Source organism: Castor canadensis, chromosome 14 (assembly GCF_047511655.1).
Source record: "Castor canadensis chromosome 14, mCasCan1.hap1v2, whole genome shotgun sequence".
In the NCBI taxonomy this organism is placed as follows: Eukaryota; Metazoa; Chordata; class Mammalia; order Rodentia; family Castoridae; genus Castor; species Castor canadensis.
The window spans coordinates 47,471,508-47,496,493 of NC_133399.1; the positions used below are offsets into that span (position 1 = coordinate 47,471,508).

The 24,986-nt window shown below is 41.1% G+C and overlaps 1 long non-coding RNA gene across 2 annotated transcripts in view; it reads right to left on the minus strand.

The window, feature by feature from the left end:
* Positions 1-24,986, minus strand: part of LOC141416841 (uncharacterized) — a 451,556-nt gene that overhangs the window by 2,276 nt on the left and 424,294 nt on the right. The window contains exons 1-2 of one of the 2 annotated variants that reach the window (XR_012441418.1): positions 4,072-4,192; positions 1,071-1,249 (exon numbers count right to left, since the gene is read on the minus strand). This is a non-coding gene — a long non-coding RNA (uncharacterized lncRNA). Of the gene's footprint in view, positions 1-1,070; positions 1,250-4,071; positions 4,193-24,986 lie in introns of those variants that run through there. The other variant, XR_012441417.1, reaches the window with a different exon arrangement.

The following is a 24,986-nucleotide window of genomic DNA, read 5'->3' on the forward strand; positions in this document are numbered from 1 at the left end:
TACATCTGGCTAGCCTCACTCTATTTCTTTTTGCAGTGGTAATGAAATTTGAACTCACGGCCTCAGGCATGGTAGTCAGGCACTCTAACTGCTTGAGCCACTCCACCAGTCTATACTCTCCGTACATTCAGCACCCATCTCTTCCTTTCAAGTAATTAAGGTCTCTAAATTCCATCACTCCATCTCTATAAATAATTCAAAATATCCCTGCAGTGAGCTGCCTCTCCCTCTCCTAAGAGTTATTTCAGTAGAAAAATCAGAAACCTCTTCCAAAAATGATTTCTGCTCAAATATTGTAATTCTTGTCCAACCAAAGTTCCTAATATCTAGTTATCCAGTTGCAAGGTTAAATTAGCTACCTCTTATCTGTCAGAGCACCATAGACATTTGGCAATAAAACTTATTCTTTAAGACCAGATATCTTCCTTCTGGAAAAAGCTTCAGTGGCTGAACATTTATTGACTATATGTAATGATAGTGCACTACAGTGAGACAGCTTTCATGTGAGTGAGCAACAAATTGTAAGACTTATTAATTAAAATCTGGGTTTAATGGCACATACCTATAATGTCAGCAATCGAGCATCTGAGGTAGGAGGCCAGCCTGGGCTACACAGCAAGCTCATGTCTCAAAAAATCAAAATTAAGCTGGTGGCAGGGTTCAAGTGGTAGAGCACTTGCCTAGCATGCATGAAGCCCTAGATTCAATTCCCAATACTTAAAAGAATAAATAAAGTTGTGTTAAAACACAAAAATCCCATACCACTTACTTGACTAGAAAGGTTCTTAAAGACACTGTGCTGTTAATATTTACCTTAGGCAACTTTAAGAGTGTTGAAGCTGGAATGTGGCTTCAGAGTTAGAGAGCCTCCCTAGCAGACACAAAGTCTGAATTCGCACCCTCGTGCCACAAAAAAAGTATTGAGCAAATGTGGTGTGCAAAAGATGCCTTCATTTACAAGTACACCGTGACAGTGAACTTGCAGAATCCTAAATCAACGTTTGACAACCAAGTTCCTGTGCATAATACAGTGAGCTTCAAAACTTCTTCTGGACTGAAACAATGCTCACCCTTTCTGTCCTCTCAGAGCTTGGTAGTCCTTGTCTTCCTGAAGGAATTTCTCGCACTGAAAGCAGTCAGCATACTTAGAAATGACAGTTCTTGTTTTAAATGTCCACGCTGACTTCTCAAGTCTTCAGAAGAATCCATCCCACCACAGAATATGATCTGCAGATTTTCTGAAATGATTCTGTAAAAAAGCAAATATTAGAAACAGTTATTCCAACTACTAACAATTATTTCAGATAATACACAATTTTGCTAAAAACATTCTCATTTTGTTCCTCATAATCTCTCCACATTCAACCTCAGAATTTTCTGAATACCAATGTGACCTATACCATCATTTCTATACCATCATTACCCCCAAATCATAGTACTGAATTTGTAGCCCTGGGAAACACAGTGACAAACCTGGTCTCAAAACAGCATCTACAAGCACCCACAGTAGCCCTGGTCGCAGAGCTGCTCTCCAGGACAGCAGTGCAGCAGGAGCCTTGTCAGGGCTCATTGAGCCTCAGACCAGTTCTGGGGGAAGAGGCAGTGGCTTCAGGGCAGGAGGAGAAGGTGTGACTTGCTTTCCCCTGTCACCAGCAAAGAGCACCAAGGGCGGGGCAACACCTTCCAACTGTTCCTGCCCCACAGCACAGAGTTCATAAGCTTCAAGTTGGAGCTCTGAGGCTTCTTCTGCACCAAGACCACCAGCTCTCTACGCAGTGCTGCTCCAAGGTTATCCATGGCTGTGCTTCCTCTGGGGTCTGGGGCCGGACCCCAGCGACGCCCACCCCGTGTCCGAGGTACTGCACGCCTGATCCCCCCACCGCCCAACGCACTGCCTGCTGACCCATGCCGCCTGCAACCCAATGCAGGGCACGCTGACCCCAGAACCCCGACACACCACATGCCTGTCCCCCGCTGCCCACAACTCGATGCACTGCACGCTGACCCCCAAAACCCGACACACCGACGCCTGACCGACGCCGCCCACAGCCGGATGGATGCACCACCCACAGCCCTCAGCACCACACGCCTGACACCCTCCGCCCGCATCCTGGCGCACCTCCCGCCTGACCCACGCTGCCTGCAGCCGGACCACCTCCCGCCTGACCTCCGAGGCAGGACGCACCAGCACGCCTGACACCCGCCGCCTGATGCACCTCTCGCCTGACCCCGCTGCCCACAACCTGACCCACCGCACGCCTGACCTCCGCCGCCCCCATCCCGGTGCGCCTCCCGCCTTACCCAGGCCACAGGCATCCCCACGCACCTCAAGCCTGACCCCCGCCGCCCTCATTCGGAAACACCTCCTGACTGACCCCTGCCACGCGCAGCCCAACGCACTGCCTGACCCAGATGCCCGCAGCCCTGTGCACTTCCCACCTGACCTCCGCCGCACGCCGCACCGCACGCCTGACCCCGCCAACCATAACCCGACGCACTGCACGCCTGACCCCCGCCGCTAGCGTCCTGACCCACCTCCCGCCTGACCCACGCCGCCTGCAGCCCAACCACCTCCCGCCTGACCCCCGCTGCCCGATGCACCGCTCGCCTGACCCCGTCGCCCACAACCCGACGCATCGCACGCCTGATCCCTGCCGCCTGCAGCCTTATGCACCTCCAGCCTGCACTCGCCACCAGCATCCCCACACGCACCTCCGCCTGACCCGCGCCGCCTAAAGCACTGCACGCCTGACCCCGCCGCGCACATCCTGAAGCACCTCCCGCCTGACCCCTGCCGAGCACATCCTGAAGTACCTCCTGCCTGACCCACTCAGCCTGCAGCCCGACCACCTCCCGCCTGACCCCGCCGCCCACAACCCAACACACTGCATGCCTGATCCCCGCCGCCCGCAGAACCTCCCGCCTGACCCACCCTGCCTGCAGTCCGACCACCTCCCGCCTGACCCCCGCCACCTGAAGCACTGCATGCCTGACCCCCGCCCGATGCACCGCTCGCCTGACCCCGCTGCTCACAACCCGACGCACCGCAAGCCTGACCCCCGCACCCCGGTACCTCCAGCCTGACCCACACCGCCACCATCCCGACGCACATCCCACCTAACCCCCGCCTCTCTCAGCCCAACATACCTCCCGCCTGACCCCCGCCGCGCTCATCCCGAAGCACCTCCCACCTGACCCCCCGCCGTGCTCATCCTGAAGCACCTCCCACCTGACCCCCACCGCTTGCAGCCAGACACACCTCCTGCCCAACCCCAGCGGCCTGCAGCCCGACGCACCTCCACCTGACCACACCGCCCGCTGACCCCGGCAACCCGACGCACCGCACGCTTGACCTCCGCCGTCCACAGCCCTACGCACCTCCAGTCTGACCCCGTCCGCCCGCTGACCCCGGCAACCCGAAAAACCGCACGCCTGACCTCCGCCGTCCACAGCCCTACGCACCTCCAGTCTGACCCCGGCCGCCCGCTGGCCCAGCAACCCGACGCACCGCATGCCTAACCCCCGCTGTCCGCAGCCCAACGCACCTCCCGCCTGACTCCCGCCGTCCGCAGCCTGCCGCACTTCCCGCCTGACCCCGCTGCCGCAGCCAGACCCACTGCCTGACCACCCCCCCCATGCCGGCAGCCCGACGCACCTCCCACCTGACCACGCTGCCAACTGACCCCGGCAACCCGACGCACTGCACGCCTGACCTTCGCCGTCCACTGCCAGACGCATCGCACGCCTGACCTCTGCCGTCAGCAGCCCAACGCACCTCCCGTCTGACCCCCCGCCGCCCGCTGACCCCGGCAACCCGACGCACCGCACGCCTGACCCCCGCCGTCTGCAGCCAAACACCTCCCGCCTGATCCCCGCTGCCCGCAGCCAGACCCACTGCCTGACCGTCCCTCCCCATGGGGGAGCCCGACGCACCTCCTGCCTGACCCCGCAACCTGACTCAATGTCCTGCCTGACCCCACCACCTCCCCTATTTCCCCCCACCCCTACTTCCCGACCCGTCCCCACCGCCCGGGCCAACAGGACGCTCCTCAGATAGGAAGAGGGACCTACCATTGCCAAGCCCTACTCCGGAGTGCCATCACCCCACGCTGATCACCTTGCCCACTTTCTGAGACTGCCTGGGCTTGTGGGGCGAGCGCTGCCTGGCTGTGGGGCCAATACAGTAAGCCAAGGCCTGCCAGTGGGCGTGGAGTCCGTGCTGAGGCCCTGCCCTTCTCGAGCTTCCAGCGTAGGCGCTGCTCCAGGGCGCCCCCTGCCGGCCTCCTGTCAGTAGGCACTTTGCAGTGAACAAAGTTGAGTAAACTTGTCTAATTTTCTAGTACACTTATGCCCCTGCCTGGCGCTGAGAATGCTGGCAGCAGCCTGAGACTCCAGGACTGGGGCCCTGCTCGCCCCGGCGCCTGGTACCGCGCATGCAGGAGGACAGCGTGGACCCTCAGCTGACCATGGCCACATCTCCAGGAATCCAGGCGCTCATCCCTTGAAGACTCCACCTCACTAGTCTGTCTGCAAGTCCTCCAACGACGTCATCCTTCTCCAAAGCAACTTGATTTCCTGCTTGTGCAGTAAGCCACAGTATTTCTTGCTGTCCCCTCCTGAGTAGCTGTGATTATAGGAATGAATAACCAAAGCTGGCTCTTCTACTTTTTAGGTGTCTCTGTGATAAACAAGTGTAGTTCTCCTGTTACTAAATATTTAGAAAACATGTGTGCTGCAAAAATATTATTTAATATTTTTAAATGAAATGGAAGGGTGGAATACTACAAATTCAACTAGCAAAAGAGAACTTTTTGCACAGGTAAGGTTTGACCTACATGGAATTAATCACTATTTCTTTACATTGTTATCCGTTTTATATATTCACTTCATTTATTTAAAATTATCAAGTAATGTGCTATTAGCAAATTCACACATTGCAAGTTCAGCTGAATCCCCTCTCAAGTCTGACTCTCTTTAACCCCAGACCTCATAGAAATAGAATTCAGTGCATTTGCATGTGTGTACTTTAAGATAGTAAAATGTTTATTTTCTGTTTGCACAACCTTCTATGCTCATGTAGACATTCCCCTCCTTTGTCATGACTGTTGTATGATTTTCAAAAATGGCTGTACCACAGTGCAATTGGTCCTGTCCCACTGATGACTGCTTCCAGCTTTTCATGATTGTAGATGATCCTTGAGGATGTCTCTTATAGATGCTCAAGTGTTTCCCCCCGGGTTCGTGGCAAAAAGTGAAGTTGCGTATATAAAGTTGTATATATTTAAATTTCAATAGATGCTCCTGAGTTGCTTATACTGATTTTAACTGTTAATGCTAGTGTCATTCAAAGACATAAGGGGAAGATATCCATATCAGAGGCATAAGAATAATTATGCATGAGACTTTAGAACAAGACAGTATAAGAACCATTGCAACTTTTGTCTTGTAATTTTGTTCTTATTTTGTGGTTGGTACTCAGGGCCATGAGCTAACTAGGCAAGCATGCTCCCACTTCACTTGAGCCACACCACTGGTCCTTTTGCTTTTACATTGTTTTTGAGATAGGATCTTGCACTTATTTTCTCTCTCTCTCTCTCTCCCTCTCTCTCTCTCTCTCTCTCTCTCTCTCTCCCTCTCCCTCTCCCTCTCCCTCTCTCTCTCTCTCTCTCTCTCTCTCTCTCTCTTTCTCTCTTTCTCTCTTTCTCTCTTTCTCTCTTTCTCTCTCTCCCCCACCACATCTTTGGCCTGGACTGGCCTCAGATGGAGATGATCCCAAGTATTTGGGATTATAGGATTGATCCACCACGCCTGACTTGTTTTTAGATATAGTAGAGTCTCTCTAACTTTTGCTTGGGCTGACCTCAAAACACAAACCTTCCATCTATTCATCCACAGAAGCTGGGATTATAAGCATGTGCCACTGCACTAGAGCTTTTAGGGTTAAAATTCTCAAGTTAATTTTTCAAGGAGAAATGATTACTTTGGAAACTTTAAGAATGGGAAACATTTAGGAGTGTATAGCTCAGTGGTAGAGCCCAGCATGCATGAGGTCCTGCGTGTGATCCAGCACCACATAAAAATGAATATCCCAGTGGGACTTATGGTCCATCTGCCATGAAAGAGCCCTGAGATGGCTGCTGGAGCAGAGCACTTGTGTGGAAGCAAAAATAAGGAGAAAGTCCTCCTGCTTAATTCTGTGCTACTCATTCACCTACAGTGCAGTGGGCGACTATAAATGAATTATGGATCTATGGAATGTATGGTACAGCAGTCAAGTAGTGTTCTAAAAGAATGTAATGATGATTGGGAAAAAGATACCTAATTATACCCATAGGGTTGTCTAAATTGTGATTTTGTTTTGTCTTTTTACAGGACTGGAGTTTGAACTAAGGACCTTGCACTTGCTAGGCAGGCACTCTGTGACTTGAACCACCCCACACAGATTGCATTTTAAAATTTATATGTTTACATACAAAATGAAGCAGAAGTACACAAAGTGTTAAAAATAGAATGTGAAGTAAGGAACATGTTGGGTTTTTTTTTTTTTTGCTATTTGCATTTCTTTGTTTTCTAGTTATTTTCCAATGAAAATGTCTGTGTGTTCAGAAAATAGGTCATGCTGTTAACAATGTATTTTTGTTTTTAATATGATAGTGCTGATTTAGGGTCACCTGAAGAGAAATTCACAACTAACTACCCTGGGTGATTCTACTTCAAAGATTGGCAGGTAAAGTAAAATAGCATCCATGCATTTGGCAAATACATATCCAAAAGGAACTATAGGAATGTAGTGTTTATTTTTTAAATTGTAAATAATACACCATGTATCATGTCCTCCCCTTAACTTGTTTCCTTGTATGTGTTGTCCCGTTCAGCACTAAGGTAAGCCCTAGACTATTGAATAGAGTTGATTTGAATATTAAGTATAAATCTGACTTTGAGAGCCAAGTGTGAGAAATTGTCCTGAAATGAGTCCTAGCTACCAGCAACCTGAGAGATTTTCAATCTTTTGGAGACACTTGAGGGATTGTGCAGATCTTACTGTGGTATCCTTCTTGGCTAGTTCTTTTGCAGAATACCCTGGCTACCTCAATCCAGTGTTCCACCACCCAGGCTTGATCTGAGTCCTTCATGCTCTGATCTCCCAGGGAGGTGGTGATGACAGAGGAAACCATGGTGTCAAACTGATTGATGGTGGTGTGGATGCTGGGTGCTAGGTAATTCTTGTACTTCATGTCCCACTGAAACCAGATGGGCACCACCTTTTTAAGCAGCACTTCTGCTTGAATCACATATCGACAGAGACTGGGATTGACAAGTTACAAATGTGACACATCTTTGTCACACGCATTATTGTTACACAAACATGTACAATTAGTCCAGCACTCAGCGGATGACCACAGTCACCACAGGGTTCAGTCACTGCTTCCTTTCCCTGAAGGTGTTGGTTCCTCAGAGGATTGATCTCCAGAAACAGTTTTCAGTTAGTGCTTCCCTGTCCCTAGAAGCACAGAAGAGACACAGGGGCCTTGAACACATGAGCCCCACTGCAGCCTCATCACGAGCTCCTGCCTTTCCTTGGTGCCTACGACCAAGACATAGATGACCTCATTTGTTGCCTGTGCCAGGATTTCAAAATCAAGGTTGAGTCATGAGATAGCTGCCCACACTCATTTTATGAGTGGGACAAGGAGGATCCATACCAAGGTATTGTGTAGACAGGTTAGCAATGGATGTTGGAATTCCAGGAAAGGAGGCTAAGTGTTTGACTAGCAACTGGGTAGCTCTTTGAGAGGGAAAAGAGAAGTTGTGGTCACCTTAGGGACCCTGGGATTAGGATGAATGTGTGTGCATGTATTTTTGCCTCAGTGTGCATTTATGTGTGGGTCTAATCACACATGTGCACATGAACTTCTGTGACAGCATTTGTACTTATCTGCATCTGTTTGCAAATGTGTAAGCATCTCTGTGTGCACATGAGTTTGTGTTCATATAAGCCATTGTGTGTCTGTATGTATTTGTCTCTGTGTACACACTTTTGATTTTCTCTAGATAAAGCCATGGAACTCAAGTCTATGTTAACTTGGGGTTCTCTGGTTTTTTTTAGAGTCCATGTATGGCTATCTAGCCCAGCCTGGATATGAACTTTAATACTCCCAGCCTCATCCTCCCTAGTTTTGAAATTATAGTTGTGCAACACCTCATCGAATCTATATTCCATTCTTATTGCTTCCCTTCTTCTAAATTTCCCAATACTCATTTAGTGCATTGCCTACAGGAATCAACTGCCAGAAAGTGTCACAGGAAATACAGGTACTAGACACGATGAAAAACTGATGACTTCCTGGGAATTGGATGCTAGGATGCTCCCCCAGGGAGCAATCAGGAAGACTGGGAAGGTCCTGAGATCTCTAATGCTCTGCTGAGAGTCACATACCTGGTTTAATTAATGTAGGTGCCATCTCTGACCCCAGCTCTGTGTCCCCAATATTGGAACAGTGACGGTACACAGACCACTGGGGTGGGCTGTGTGAGTCAGACTATGCCAACCTATCCTATGAGCTAGACTGGGGGGTAGGGGTGCAACATCCTACTAGACCTTGGGGAGGGCTTGTCTGAAGAAGAGTTTCAGTTGTGAGTACCACTAGAGAAGCCCTCACTTTCTGGATGATGGACCATAGAATGTTAAACCCTGATGACCAGATACCCACATTCCAAACCAACTGTAGCCAGATCATTTTTCTGGAGACCATGTAGATAAAAGAACCTTCTCTTGCTATCTCCCACTGTGTGGAGGTTCAGGCTGCAAGAGAGCCCAGAGTGGAGGCATAGACCATATCAAGTGATACTGGGTCAACCCTCAACCGAGATGCTTCTGGAAAATTTACCAAAGGACCTCAAAAGGGACATAGGCCAGGCCAGGGCAGGCAATAGTAGGTCACCTCAATCACTCTGATCCCCCACAGATAACACCAGCGTGTGTGTGTGTGTTTGTGTGTGTAATACTTTTAGTGTCACAGTGTATTAATTTCTTTGCTCTTTCTAATAAATTCTCATACTACACACTATTTCACACTCATTGAGCATATCCACTCTTTAGGCATGCATAAGACTCCTTGAATCAAAATCTGTCTTTAACACTTTGGGAATAGATGGAATGCACCAGGGTGTTCTGTTGCTCAATGACTTCTGGTATTGTTCAACGTGACTATTAAGTAGATAGAAGTTAAGAAATTCATTTACTAGATAACAATTAGGATATCATCACTTTGTGTGTGTGTGTGTGTATGTGTGTGTGTGTGTGAGAGAGAGAGATATCTTGTTCAATTTGGCATCACTGATTGGTAGAAGGTAGGTTAGTTCCTGAAGTCACTTTGAGGAACAGCCTTGAGTCGCTCTGACTTTATGTGTTCAGTTCCATAAATGAAAGGTGTAGCATTTTGTCTGTGAGAGAATCTTTGTAGAAATGAATGTCCTTCCTGAGTGCTTCATGGTATTCCATAGTTTCTGGTGTTCCTCAAAGCTGGTGTTCACTGGAGAGATGGTAACAATTTCACTGACTGGGGAATATTAAGCATTCCTTGACTACACACTGTGTGTGCCAGTGTATTTCTTGGATCAAAGTGAATTAATTTCTTTGTCAACATGAAGTGCATTCTTGTGGTCACTTTGAAGCTCTTGGCAGCCAGTGTGTGCATTTGCATGTTTTGATGGAGTTAGGAACACAGAAGCCTGGAAACACAACCCCCTGGTTCCCAGTGTACTATGTTTTTCCTCACATAAGGGAATAACCTCCCACATGATGGGAGATGTAGTTCTGGGAGGGAAATTGCCTCATCCAATGTAGAGGGAGTTTTCCTTGCTGATAGAACTGCAAAGGCTTTGAGGTGTTTTTGTACTTACCACCAGAATCACTTCCTGATCTCCAAAATGCGGGTTCCAGATTGGGAGTTCTTTGGAACAGGACAGAAGTGTCATCCCACTTGAACCTTGAACAAGCTGACTAGGAAACCTGAAGGAGAAAAGCGATCCTGAGATCAGAAGATCTTGCCAGGAAACTGCCACACAAGTGGCTGGAGCTGGGAGGGGGCAGGGCCTAGAGGGACTGCTTATGCAGTCTGACCAATCAGAAAAGTCTTGGTGGTGATGTCACAGTGGGCTCACAGCCCCTGGAACTTGAAGAGTCCTGAGGAAGCTCCTGCCTGGCCTGTTGCTATGGCAGCCCAGCCAGCCAAGCAGGAAGAAGCTGGAGGTATGTGCCCCTGTCTTGTGTGGAAGACTTCTCAGTTAAGTGGGGCCTAGGGAAATGGGGCAGGGACAGCAGGAGCACATGGGTGACATTAGCACGACAGGATTGGGGCATTCCATTCTTCACCTGCTAGCCTAAGCTACCATACCCCACGGTTTGGAGTGTCCACAGGCTTTTGTGACCTTTTTGGGCCTGGAACACACCGAGCAGAACAGGCCACCCTGGATCTCACTGTGGTACACAGGTGGCGTTGATTTTAGGGGCTCACCCTGAACAACCGATCTCATGGTGTGCTGCTAGTTTTTTTTCATCTTCTGTGTGCAGAATTCCTTGGACAATCATTTGTAGTGGTGGCTTGGTAGTCATATATTGTTTTAGTTTCTGCTTATTGTGAAAAATGTTTATTGCTCCCTCTATTTAGAATGATAATTTTGCTGGGTAGAGTATCCTAGGGTTGAAGGTATTTCCATTCAGTGCCCAGAATACCTCACTCCATGCCCTCCTTGCTTTTAATGTTTCCATGAAATTTGCTTTGATTTTGATGGGTTTACGTTTATATGTTATTTGCTTTTTTCTCTCTCTTACAGCCTTCAGTATTCTTTCTCTATTTTCTGTGCTTATTGTTTTAATGATAATGTGTTGATGGGAGGTTCTACTGGAGGCTTCCTGTACGTGAATGGGCATAACTTTATCAAGATTTGGGAAATATTCTGTTATTATATTATTGAATATATTATTAATCCCTTTTACTTGGACCTCTTCTCCTTATGCAATGCCCGTGATTCTCAGGTTTAGTCTCTTGATGGAGGAGTCCATGACTTCTTGCCTATTCCTTTCACAGGTCTTGAGTTGTTTGACTAATAGCTCTTCAGTTTTTTCTTTAACTTCTATTTTATCTTTGAGTTCTGAGTTTCTGTCTTCTGCTTTTTCTAGTCTGCTGGAGTGCACTTCCATTGTGTTTTGTGTTTGTTTCATTCTTTTTTCTGAGGTTTTCCATATCAGGAGTCTCTTCCTCTTTAATATTTTCTGTTTTCATCATTAATTCATTTATCTCTCCATAGAGTTCTCTGTTTCACTTTGGTGCTTATTTAGACCAACTATGAGTTCACTTATTATTTCTGTGTCTTCTTGTATTCTTTATTTTTGGGGTCTTGAAATTTCTTTAGTGCATCTTGTACATTTTGGTTGACCATGTCTAGTATTTTCTCCATGAAATTCTCAGTGATTACTTGCAGGATTTCTTCTTTGAGGATGTTTTTAGGGCATTGCTGGGTTCCTTGGTGTTGTTTATCTTTGTTTTGTTGGGGTCAGGAGCTGGGTATCCATTTTATTCATTTTCCTCTGAATCCTGTATTAAATTAATTTTTTGAGGAACATAGTTTCCATCCCTTTTTGTTCTTCCCATTGCTCCACTTGGTACTGTGCAACTATGTTCTTGATAGGTTAGTTGGTGGTTTTAGTCACCTGTTTTCTTTCCACTAATTTAATTTTTGTTTTGTGCCTGTCTTGGTTCTTAGTTAGGTTGGTGTGCTATTTCTGTCCCTGGTCTGGGTGTAATTTAGTAACAACTATTTCACAGGTTCAACACCCAACCAGTAGTTTATATGTTATATAGAAGGCCCCTTGGTGGTAATTATTTGTAAGTAGTGCAAGTTGGGGGGTTAATGTTTTTTTGGCTAGGTATAGCAATTTGGGGAGTTGGATAAGGTGGCAGTAAAAGGGGATGTGGGAAGTGAGGTGGGTGAGTGTGGGAAGCAGTGCAGGCCTGCTGGTTTTTTATGGTCCTTGTGTGTTTGGGTGTATTTCTGTTGTTGTAGTGGAGGGTGCTTGTGCCAGGGATTGCAAGGGTTTGGGGATGTGTAATGTTGGTATAGTAGGTTGATCAGTTGGGGATGAGTGTGTAGGATGGAAGGGTAGTCTGGTGACAGGCTGGGAGAGAATGAGAGGAGAAAGTGAAACCAGGGGGAGAGAGTGGGTGAGAAGGGGCAGAATTAGTTCTTGGGAAGGAAAACAATGGATTTTAGCATAGGAGAAGGAGGGAGAGTGAAGGGGATGAGAGTGGGGATGAGAAGATGATGATGGTACAGTTGATAGTATAGAAAAAAGAGACAATAGGAATAGAAATAAAGATAGAGTACACACAATAACAAAACAAACAAAAAACAAAAAACGTGGCAAAATAAACAACAACAACAAAAACACCAGGTTTGGGAACAATAGAATTTCAGTTTTAGTTTAAGGTTCTGGAGTTATTCCTCCAGCATCCGGTCCTCTTATCGTCATATAAGCAGAAGCTCTGACATGGTCTCACTAGGTGATTCTCTTGTGGCTAGTGTTTTGTTTTTCTGTATACCAGTTAAATTGAGATCGTGATCATGCAGGGTGGTCAGAACTATTGATTTCCCCAGCTGATAGCTGTTACCCTTTGGCTGCAGCTGTTGCTCAGCTCCTCCCCCAGCAGGGTGGGGCAGTTCAGTTTTGAATGTGGTCTCTAGGTCAGGATATCAGCTCTGCAATCCACTACTTGCCCTGCTTTGGAGATGGCTTTTCACTGTGTTTGTGTACTGGGATTTCCATGCTGGGGGCTTATTTATTTGCCCTGCCCCCTTTCTTTGGGGCAGGTTCAATGTTCCATCAGCCCCCTCTGCTCCTCATGTGCTATGACATTTCACTGTTTGACTTTCAGTTTGTGGGGCAGTTCAATTTTGGGTGCTGCTCACTGGCTCAGGAGATGATTTCTGTGATCCACTTCCTGCTCTGCTTCGGGGAGTGAGTTCACTCTTTGTTATTCAGTTTTATTAGGTGGGGGTCATTGTGCCCAGGGGCTGTGCTGATTTATGCTCCTGGTAGTGGCTGGGGCAGTTCTGTGTGGTGCGTGGTACTCACCTGTTTTTCTGTCAAATGACTTGCAGGCAGATTTGAAGTTGGTGGTGGTGGCAGCAGTGAGGAATGGCTCCAAATTTTTTCAGTGTAAGGTGGCATGGGGAAGCTTTCCATGGACTAGGGGTTCAGAGTATTGATGGTTTGATTCTGGTTGGTGCTTTATTTATGCTTGAAGAAGGAAAGAGAAGAGAAGGAAAGAAAAAATGAAAAGAGGATAGAAAAAAATCGCTATGGGAAAGGAGGGTTTCCCTGGGGCTGGACCTACCTTTCTGGCTGTGCAGCAGGTTACAGCTGTTAGATACAATTAAAGGCTGACTTGTGGATCAGTCTTTGAAATTTTTCCTGCAATGAGTAGATAGCAGTTGTTATTTTGGCTAGAACCAGTCAGAGTAATCCAGGTTTGGAGACACAGAGGTTAGGCTTTCTGCTTCCATAACCTATTCACTATCTTGGATCTCCTTAGGTCCTCTTTCAAAATGTACACTACAGTGCATGCCATGCTATGGGGACTAAGCCTTTCAAACATTAAATTTTAGGGGACATTCAGCATCCAAATCATAGGAAGTGCTACACAGTTATAAAAAAATGCCTGTAATCCTAACTATTCAGGAGGCAGAGATCAGGAGGATTGTAGTTTGAAGTCAGCCCAGGCAAATAATTCTTGAGACCCTATTTCAGAAGGAAAAAACCACATAAAGTGTCTGCTAGGGTGGATCAAGTGGTAGAGCTCTTGCCGAGCAAATAGTATTCTAGATTGACTGAGTCTGGACAGACCATCCAAGATCTCAGATTATAGGAACACAGGTAAAAATTAATGGGATAATGCCTCATGGTCACTTGGTAAAATTTGATCCTATACTTATTTCTGGCAACTAGAGTAACCAAATCACAAAGTAAATTGCTGAAACAATTTTATCAAAAGCTTTTGAAAACATGTAAGCCTGCAGGTGCTGACAAAATGAAATGACAAATTATTGCATAGCTTGAATCATGCCACATTAATGTCAAAGAGATTCAGAAAGATAAAAATGGACTTAAGATGAGCAACCAGAGAAACTGAACATAAGGTCAAAGCTAATAAATAGATAAATTTAAAAATATATATTAATAAATCAAGTGCATGTGACACAAGTTTGGTTATTAAACCAAGAAAGTATTGAAAATTGTATACTAATGTAATAAAATCAGGAGCACACCAAACACAAAATTAAAAGTATATAAGTTAATGAGTCATCAATTTCAAATATCTATTTTCCTTACATCCTGAGGCTCTATCTCCACCTGACATCTTGGCTGAGAACTTATACTAGGATTAGTTTATCAGATGATGTTTCAAGAAACCCAACAGTGGACACTGATTATAAGTGATGACCAGTTGGAATGAACAACACTGTATGATAGAATGTAAAATCAATAGGTAACTTCAGATACAATTAAGGATGGACATAGAGAAACAATATGAAGAAATTAGTTTCAGTTATGGTACTTGAATGGTTTACCCACTGGATTGAAGTGACATTAAAAGTAAACAGTAAATCTAACCCAGTCTTCTATAAAATGCTACAAAGTTCAAATAAAATATTATATGCCAAACTTATAGACACATTCCCTTTATAAAACTAGAAACTATTATTTATATGTTGCCTGGAAGAATCATCAAATATAATATCTTATTATTAGTAAGATGTCCTTATTAATAATTTATTGAACAAACTGAGAGCTTACTATATTATTCATAAACCCAAGTTCAAGATCAATGGAGCAGTTACTTCTTAAGAGTGCATTGAAGAATTTTGTTGTCAATCAACTAGATTCATAGCCACTTGACAGTCTCTGAAAGTCAGCAGGAGGCAAAGGCTACTTGGTAATTGCTGAAGAGAGGTAAGAAAAAAATTTATTCCAGGCCCAATTTATTGACGCTTTTTTTTATCAAAGTGTACTCACAACCATGGTGAACATAAACTTATCAACAAACTACTGGAGTGGAGGCTCAAGTTCATCTTAGATCCTCAAATTGTTTCCTCCACAAATTTAGCTGTGCTTACACTTTGCTAAATGGAAAAGTTTCTAATTATTTTGAGCACAGAATTTATATGTGATTTCTCTTAATTTGTTTGCTTAGAAAGGTTAGTGACTAGAAGCTTGAGAAAAGATGGAAGTCAGTACAAAAAGAAAGGCATATTTACCACAGAAATAAATACACTGATCCTAAATGTTAGAGCCTTTCAAAATTTCTGATACTAATATTATCTATCATTCTATGCAGAGAGAATCAGGATGAGTAACTCATTTTATTGACAAACTTTCAGATAGCAAACTCTTTCTTTTTATTGGCAATATTGCCTAAGGCAGCAATATAGTTTCACTTTTAAAATCTCTGAATAACTATGAACCAGAATTCTCACATTTACTTCTTTGATCTTCAAAATTGACTGAAGTTGAAAGGTCAATATAGCACACTGAATATATTAAATAAAAGTATATAATTATTCTTATATTGGCAAGATTGGGGAATTTTTGGCTGAGTCAAGTTTCAGCATTTATTATTTACACCATTTGAGTTTGAGTTATATGCATGTTTTGCTTAGTTAAATGATTTTGTACATTCTTACAGACTTTGCTTATTTATCTATTCATGTAATGCAAATGTTGTCCAGTTCATGAAAAGAACATTTAGACTTGGTCTAGTTGCCTTGAATAAAAATAAGTTCAAGATGGGAGATGAAACAATTGAGAAATAAAATATATTTCTCATTATGAATTTTAATCCCTTAGCACAATTTATAGGTCAAAATGTTAGTCTACTAGCTCAGAAAATTGAGAATTGAGATAACACTGCATGCAAGGTGCATAGATATTGCTACTTTTTGATTTCTCATTTACCATTTTACTTCCCACATTTTATACCCTCAGTTCGTGAAAGAGATTGATAACACCAAGGATTATGAAGATGATATCTTCCTCTTCAAATATCCTTTTATTGTTTAAACCTTTATTGCCATTACTTAATTTTACATTATTTATAACAGGATGATTACAAAAGATTTTTAACGTTTTGACTTCCATATTCCTGTTTTACAAGACATTAGTACAGTCTCCAAACAAACCTCAGGAGAGTGCTATAAAATAAGTCTTCCAGAAATAATCACAAAATACGTGTAAAACATGTAAACAGAAAATTATAAATTGCTCATCAAGTCACATTAAAGGAAACAGTAAATAAGAGTTCAATAAAACTTACACATGAGATAATGGCACTGAGATGCCAATTCTGTTGTAGTTAGTTCATAAATTCAGTGTAACTCTAATAAAATATCACACATTTTAGTGGAATACTTGTGAAATAGAGACAGTGTTTAGGTATTCTTCTTTGATAGTTTGGACTGGGAAAAGATTTAATTTTAAGTAGGACTATGAATAAAAATCTTCTTTCATGCTGAGAATATAATTATTTCAGAATACCCTTGTTTTCAAAAGGGCAAAATAAAAATTTGTTCATTTAGCTGATCAAAAGAAAGTGGAATCTAACAGAATTCAACTAATCAGAATCCATGTGGCAAAATATAATTTTCAAAGTTCATTAGCTGATTCAAAAATCCTACCTTACCTGTATCAGTTATCCCAGAACTTGTAATACTGTGCACAGACAAATCTGAGAGCAATTCAGAGTTTTCTGAAGTGGCTCTATACATTCGAGTGAGTCATTAGTTACGTATACGTCTACAAAACCTAAGCATACAGACTGTGAACCAGAGGGTGCATAATCCTGAGCAATTATACTGAGGAGCCCAGTTGTAATACCAAGGGTTAGCTCACTAATTTCCTGCTGCTATCAGTGGTTTTCAGGTTATGCACATGTCCTCCAACATTCTTTCTTCAATGAAACATAAAAAAGGTATAGAACGTTGAAATAGAAAAGTACATTTAATCCACTGTCTGAATTAAACATATATCCTAGATATTATATAAATTCCATTTTCTTATGAAACTTTGAACTATAAATCTGGTCAAGATACATCAAAATATAATCACAGATTTGATTTTATTGCTTCTCCTCACATTTTTTTTCTAATGCTTACACATTAGATTAGGTTCTCTCAGGAATCAACACAATGGCTTCCCTTATGTGAAATCTGACATCAAATACAAGTCTGTCAAAATACAAAGTCGTCATACTGACTGACTCAGAGAAATATATTACTTCAGTGTGAAAATATTCCCAAGGAAAGCAGGGCTGGTGCATGAAGAAGAAAAATTTTGTCTGCAAACAATTTTAGTTGTATGCACATATGAATAATAAAAGAAAAATGAAAAAAAAGAACAAAAAAAGAAATAAAACAAAACAATTTTAGCAATGGCTAATTTAACATAATATGCCAATTACAGATATTGTGCATAAAAATTCTTACTTGAATTGTACAATAAAAAATCCCTAAAAATGAGGATCAGTAACTGATGTGAATAACTTCAAAGAAGAATTATCTTGTGATTTGAACAAATTGAATGAAAGGGAAACCATATTTCATTTAGAAAGGACTCTGTGAATCATAAAGGCCAAGTATTTCCCAAATGTATTCTGAAAAGGGATTTCAAGTCATTTAACAAAAATGGAATATCAAGAAGTTCCAAAGGCCAACAGATGTTTGTAAGGTCAATACACACACACACACACACACACACACACACACACACACACACCGTTGTGGATTAAATTTCCACTTTACTACATGAATAGATTGCTAATAAAGAATAATTAAGAGTGTTTATAAATGCAAATCTGGCCCAATTTTTTCTAATAAGTCACCATTGAATCTTCTTTCTTTTTCTGAGATATTGTGGTTATAAATTAGTTTTATATTTCAAATTCTGGAGATCATAGCCACAATTCACTAATCAGTATTTCTCAAAAGTATCATGGTCTAGTTTTACAGAGAAGGATTTTCAAGACAAGTACCATAGATGACACTGAATGAAAAAAAGTCGCATAACAAGACAGTAGTTTTTCTTAAAATAGCAATTTGCAAGTTTGTCACCAAGTCCCAAATGTATGAAGCTATACTCAAAAATGATTTTGAAATTAATTAAAACAGAAGTTTCCAGATAATTTCCATTCACTTACTGTGCTTTATTTCATTTATCACTGGTTTCATAAAGCTCTATTCACCATAAAAAGAATGGGGAATTAATACAATTCAAAATGATTGCTTTACTTGACACAACACAGAACACAGTTGCATAATTTAAAAGGACATGTGGTTTTAAAACAGTCATTTCATTAGTTGAAGAGTTCACTTTTCTAACCATGTACCTGTAAAGCTTTTGACATGAATCCCTGAATCTTTTTTCAGGAATCACATCACCAGTGGCTATAAGAAATTAACTGTATTTCATGTAAAGTGCCCTTTGGTACAATGTGAGAATCTTTATGTTATGTGCATCGACAATCATAAACATAGAGTGAGATATATATTTACAGAAAAAGATTACTCTTCACTGGATTTATGACAAAATGCCAAGTCCTGATATTTGTAAAGGGTAAGATGATTTTAATGTGGCAATATCTCCAAATATATTGTGAAGACTAATTCTCTAGTCATACAGTAGATATAGTTTAGCTTCCATACATAATAAAAATAACTGCCTGTGGATGATTAAAAACAAATTTTCTCAAGACAGAATTTGGAAAGGAATACACAAAGCCCAGATCCTGTGGAAATATTCTTCTGTAACAGAGCTGGTAACTTTCCAATTTTGCAGAGAATAGATGTTCATTAACTTAACCACCTTAATTCAATAGTGATGAAAGAGCAATGATATTTTACTGAAAGAAAATGCTAAGTCTTTGAAAATCAACCAAAAGATTTTTAATGGCCCACTATTTTCTTCTTTTAATTTCCTATAGATTTTTAGCAAATGAAGTCTCAAAGTAAACTAATGATTTCACAGAATAAAGGAATTCCATCAGTTTTATATCTATATATTATATTCATATGTGTGTGCAATAAAAATATAATTAATCAGTGAAGTAATATCTCCTAGAAAATCATTCCAATTAAATGTGGTAAGCCCTATAGAACACAGCCATTACAATAGTATCAAAGATGCATTGACCAGGATTTGGGGAAATTGGAGGCCTTGTGTACTGTTGGGAATATGAAATAGTGCAAACACTATGGAAAACAATATAGAGGTTCCTCAAAGACCTAAAAACAGAATTCCCATATGATCCTGCAATTCAATTTATGTCTACTTATCAAACAATTGAAATCAGGCTCTTTAAGATAGGTCTTCACTCCTATGGTATTATTCACAATAGCCGAGATATGGGAAACACATACAATTGAATATTATTCAGATGTAAACAAGGAAATCCTGAAATATGTCACCACAGGAGGAAACTCAAGGACATCATTCTAAGAGAAATAAGCCATTCAAATCAGCATAGTGTATGAGTACATTTACATGAGGTATCTAAAAGAGTGACATTCATAGGTGCAGAGAGCAGACTGGTAATGGACAAGTACTAGAGGGGAGAAGGAATTTTGATTTGCTTTTCAAGGAGTATAAAGATTCATTATGAAGGTGAATAGGTTATTCATGGTTGCCATCCAAATTATGCCTATAGTTAACAATATTGAACTGTGTACTTAAAATTTCAAGAGGGCACACCTCAGTTCAATGTTCTTACCACAGTTTTATTTACTTTTTATTATTTTTGTAGTGTGGTATATTGTGATACTTACAAAAGTTCTTATATCATATCATAGTTGAATTTACCCCCTCCACCATTTATTTTATCCTCCTTCCCCCATTCCTGGAATAGTTTCAACAGCTCTCATTTTTCCATTTACATGCCTGTGTATATGGTATTTCCACCCTATTAACCCTCCTACACCCTTTCCTTATCTCACTCCCATTGGTACCAAACCCCAGACAGGACCTGTTCCACCCTCCTGTTCTTTAATTTTGTAAAAAAAGAAACAAAACGACTTTTCATTTGTTTGAGATAGCTGTACGGGCTGTTTCATTGTGACATTTACATGTATGTGTTTTACAACCTGAATTGGTTCATCCCCTGTATTTTTTCTTTCTACTTTAGTCCCCTTTTTATGGTGGTTTCAACAGGTTTAAAAATTCTATGTACATTCTTGTGTAGGAAGTACACACTTCTCTCTCTCTCTCTCCTCTCTCTCTCTCTCTCTCTCTCTCTCTCTCTCTCTCTCTCTCTAATTTTTGACCTTCCCCTTAGAGTGACCTGTTTTTCTAATATTGCTTATATTTTTAGGTCTATATTCCACATATGAGAGAAAACATGCAACCTTGGCTTTCTGAATCTGGCTAACTTCACACACAATGAGCCTCTCCATCCCTTTACGTGCAAATGACAAAATTTTATTCTTATTTATGGTTTAATAAAATTCCATTCTATATAAACACCACATTTTCTTTATCCATTCATCAGTGGTATGGCATCTTGGCTATTTCCATAGCTTAGTTATTGTGAATAATGCTGCAATAAACATAGGTGTGTAGGTGACTTTATTGTGACTTGACTTACATTCCTCTAGATATATCCCTAGGAGTGGTTTTGTAAAATCAGGAAGGAGACAAGGGTGTCCACTCTTTCCTCTGCTATTCAACATAATTTTGGAATTCCTAACCAGAGCAATAAGACAGGAAGAAGAAATAAAAGAAATGCAAATAAGAAAGGAAGAAGTCAAATGATCCTTATTTGCAGGTGATACAATCTTATACCTAAAAGACCAAAGAAATGCCACCATAAAATTCCTGGACATCATAAACACATTTAGCAATGTAACAGGATACAAAAATCAATTTAAAAAATCAATAGCCTTTCTATATACCAAGGATGAACAGACTGAGAAAGAATATAGAAATACAATTCCATTTACACTAGACTCAAAAATATAAAATACTTAGGAATAAACTTAGTAAAGAAAGCAAATGATCTCTACAATGAAAACTACAAACCATAGAGGAAAAAAATTGAATAAGACTATAGAAGATGGAAAGATCACCCATGCTCATGGATTGGTAGAACCAACATTGTGAAAATGGCTAAACTACCAAAAGCAATCTACATGTTCATTGAAATCTCCATCAAAATTCCAATGACATTCATCACAGAGATTAAAAAATCAATCCTAAAGTTCATTTAGAAGCACAAAAGAACAGGAATAGCCAAAGCAATACTGTGCAAAAAGAGGAATGCTGGAGGTATAATACCTAACTTCAAACTATACTCCAGAGCCATAGCAATAGAAACAGCATGGTACTGGCAAATGGTGCCAAAAACATAGGATGGAGAAAAGATAGCCTCTTCAACAAAAGTGGCTGGGAAAACTGGATATCTGCATGCTTAAAAATGAAACTAGATCCATGTCTTTCACCTTGTGTAAGTATAAACTCAAAGTGGGTTAAGGACCTTAATATAAGACTTGAAACTTTTAATCTAGTGCAGGAAAGAGCAATGAATACACCTAAAGCAATGGCATAGGCAATGACTTCCTAAATAGAACTCATATGGCTCAAAAACTAAGAGAAAGGACCCACAAATTGAACTTCATATAATTAAAAAGCTTCTACACAACAAAAGAAAGGGTCTCTAAATTAAAGAGGCTGACCACAGAATGGGAGACAATTTTGCCAGTCATACATCTGACAAGGGATTAATAATCAGAATATACAAGGACCTCAAAAACTAAAATCACAAAAAATCAATGAGCCAATGAAGAAATAGGCAAATGAACTCAACAAAGCTTTTCCAAGGGAAGAGGTCCAAATGGCCACAAAAAAAAACACATGAAGAAATGCTCACCATCCCTGCCCATAAAGGAAATGCCAATCAAAACCAGATTAAGATTCCACCTCACTCCTGTTCGAATGGCTATCAAGTACACAACACTAAATTTTGGTGAAGATGTGGAGAAAAAGGAACCCTCATAGACTGTTGGTGGGAATGGAAACTAGTACACCTCTGGGAACAATATAGAGGGTCATCAGAAAACTAAAAATAGAATCATAGTTTTTAAGGAGAGGTCTTTACTTTGTCTTCTCTCCATTTTAGGTGGTGTCAGATTTAGAAGCCATAAAAACAATGTGTTACTCATCTTTCTATAACTGGAGCAAATGTGTAAGATAACAAATTTACAAAGAGAACATGTATATTTGGTTCACAGTTTTAGAAGTTCAAGTCCATGACCAATTGGCCCCACTGATTTTGGACCTATAGCACAATGTTGTGGAGATCACTTGGAAGAGTGAAATTGCTCAACTCATGGCCAGGGTTTGAGAGTGAGAGTGTGCCACTATGGTCGAAAGGCTCCATCAGCTGCCAAAAACTTTATTTGCTAACTTCATTAGCATTATCACATGGACTTCGAGGGGAGCACTTATTCAAACCATAGTGGTACATATTTTTAAAAATGACTAGTAGGGCCAAGTACTAAGATTACACACCTGTAATCTTAGCTATTTGGGAGATGGAGAGGAGAACATGATTCCAGATAAGCCCAGAGAAAATGGTTAGTAAGAACCTATCTCATAAACAAGCCAGGCCTGATGGCATGTGCCTGGTAATTCCAGGTATGCGAGAGGCAAAAGTAGGATGTTTTTGGTCCAAGGCCAATCCTGTGCAAAAGCAAGACCCTATATGAAAAATATCTAAAGAAAAATGGGCAGGGGACATGGTTCAAGTGGTAGAGTACCTGCCTAAAAAGTGCAAGGCCCTGAGTTCAAACCCAGTACTCCAAAACATTGTAATACCATTATCCAGATAGTGATTTATTAATAAGCAGTAAAAGATTTCTTATTAATGAATAATGCTTATCCCATATGAGAGAAGTATGAAATTGCCTTAGAAAATTGAAAACATCCATTGGTAGAGTTGTAATTTATGATTAGTAGGAAAATAAAGACAATTTTATATTTCATTTATTTCTAAGCTGCAAGTTTCAAAAATCTTACTCATTGGCATTTTTTGAAATCACTGTATCTGAAATTTAATCTTAAAATATTTGTTTCACATTTACATGTTTACTACTTGACATTGTGGCTTGAAAGCAAGGGCCTTCCACATGCTGAGCAGTACTGTACTAAGGAGTTACACTTCAAACTCCTGTCTCATATTTGTTAACTGAACCCTGCTTTACCAAACTAAGTTGCAACACCCCTTTATGATAAACAAAGGCATCAACTGAGATTCAGTCAATCTCAGTGAAGTTTGCACATGCATTCATCTACGCGAGAGTCACTTTGGTTTAAGATATAGAATACTGTCATCTCCAACTGACATACTTTATGCCCCTTCGCAGTAAATATCAATAACTTAAATACATTCCTTTTATCCTATCAGTAGGCATTAATTTTGTTTGTTCTTGAGTTGCAAGTGAATAAAATTATACAAGATATGCAATTTAAGCCCGACTTTCTTCAAAGTTTAAGCCTTTTTGTTGTTCCCATGTTGTTACATGTAGCAGAATTTTTAATTCTGTAGCAGATTGATTTTCATATCAATGTAGTGTTTTTGAAAATGAAGACAATGCAATTTTACTTCTCCTTTCTACTGTTGATGAGGTTTTTAAAACTCATTTTCATTATTGATCTCATGGTATAACAGTTGTTGACCCTAGATACAGGCTGTGTCATAGGATAGAAGCATATTTAGGTGAACCATTGGAATTTTTCAAGTTCACTGTGCCCATTTATGAACACTCCACAAATGTAAGAAATACCAGTTGTTATACTTCCTGATCAACAATTGTCAGTCTTCTTAATAGCTATGCTAGCATATCTGCAGTGTTTAATCATGGTTTTAATCATTAATTTCCTAAGAACTGTTGCTATTGAACACCTTTTTTACTTTTACTCATTACATCTCCACATGTATGCAGGGTCCTCCGTACCTTTCTTACCATTTCATGGAGTTCTGTGAATATTGAGAAAATAGATCATATTGAAATGTACAGTTATAATGTGTGGCTTACATGTTCCTTTCTAATTTCAAACTTAATGAACAGACAATTACATTTAGTGGAGTCAAATCAATCACTTATTCTTTTTGGTACTTTTTCATAATATAGAGGGCTATGAAATAATCTGCTGTATTAATTTTATGGTAATATCTCATTTTTCTAGTACCATTAACATAAGGCCATCTTTCTACTTAATTAGATCAAAGATCAGGTGACTGCATGTTTTGTGAGTATTTGGGACTCTGTATTCTGATTAGTAGTTTTTTCTTTTCTTGCACTAGTACATTTTAGGTAAGGCCAAATTTTATTCAGCCACTAAGAAGAATGAAATTTTGTCATTTGCAGGTAATGGATGGAGCTGGAGAACATCATCTTAAATGAAGTTAGCTAGTTTCAGAAGGCCAAAAGCTGCATGTTCTCTCTCCTCTGTGAAATATAGAACTAATACAAATACAGCAATAGTATGAAAAACATCCCAAACTAAGGGGAGGCTACATAGAAGAGAGGGAAGGTAAAAGAAGTTAAAAAGGTGAATATGGTTAATATACTGTCTATCCAATAATAAGTGTAGAATTTTTAAACCTGTTGAAATCACCATAAGAAGGGGACTTAGGTGGAAAATAGAAAAATAGAGGAGATGAATCAATTCAGGCTATAATATGTATGCATGGGAATGTCACAAGGAAACTACCTGTGTAATCTTAAACAACAAAAATGTCATTTTGCTTTTATTTTACAAAATCATGGAACAGGAGGGTGGAATGGGTCCTGCATGGAGGGTTGGCGCCAGTGAGAGGGGAAGGAAGTAGAGAAAGGGTCTAGGAGGGTGAATATGGTGCAAATACTATGCACACATGTAT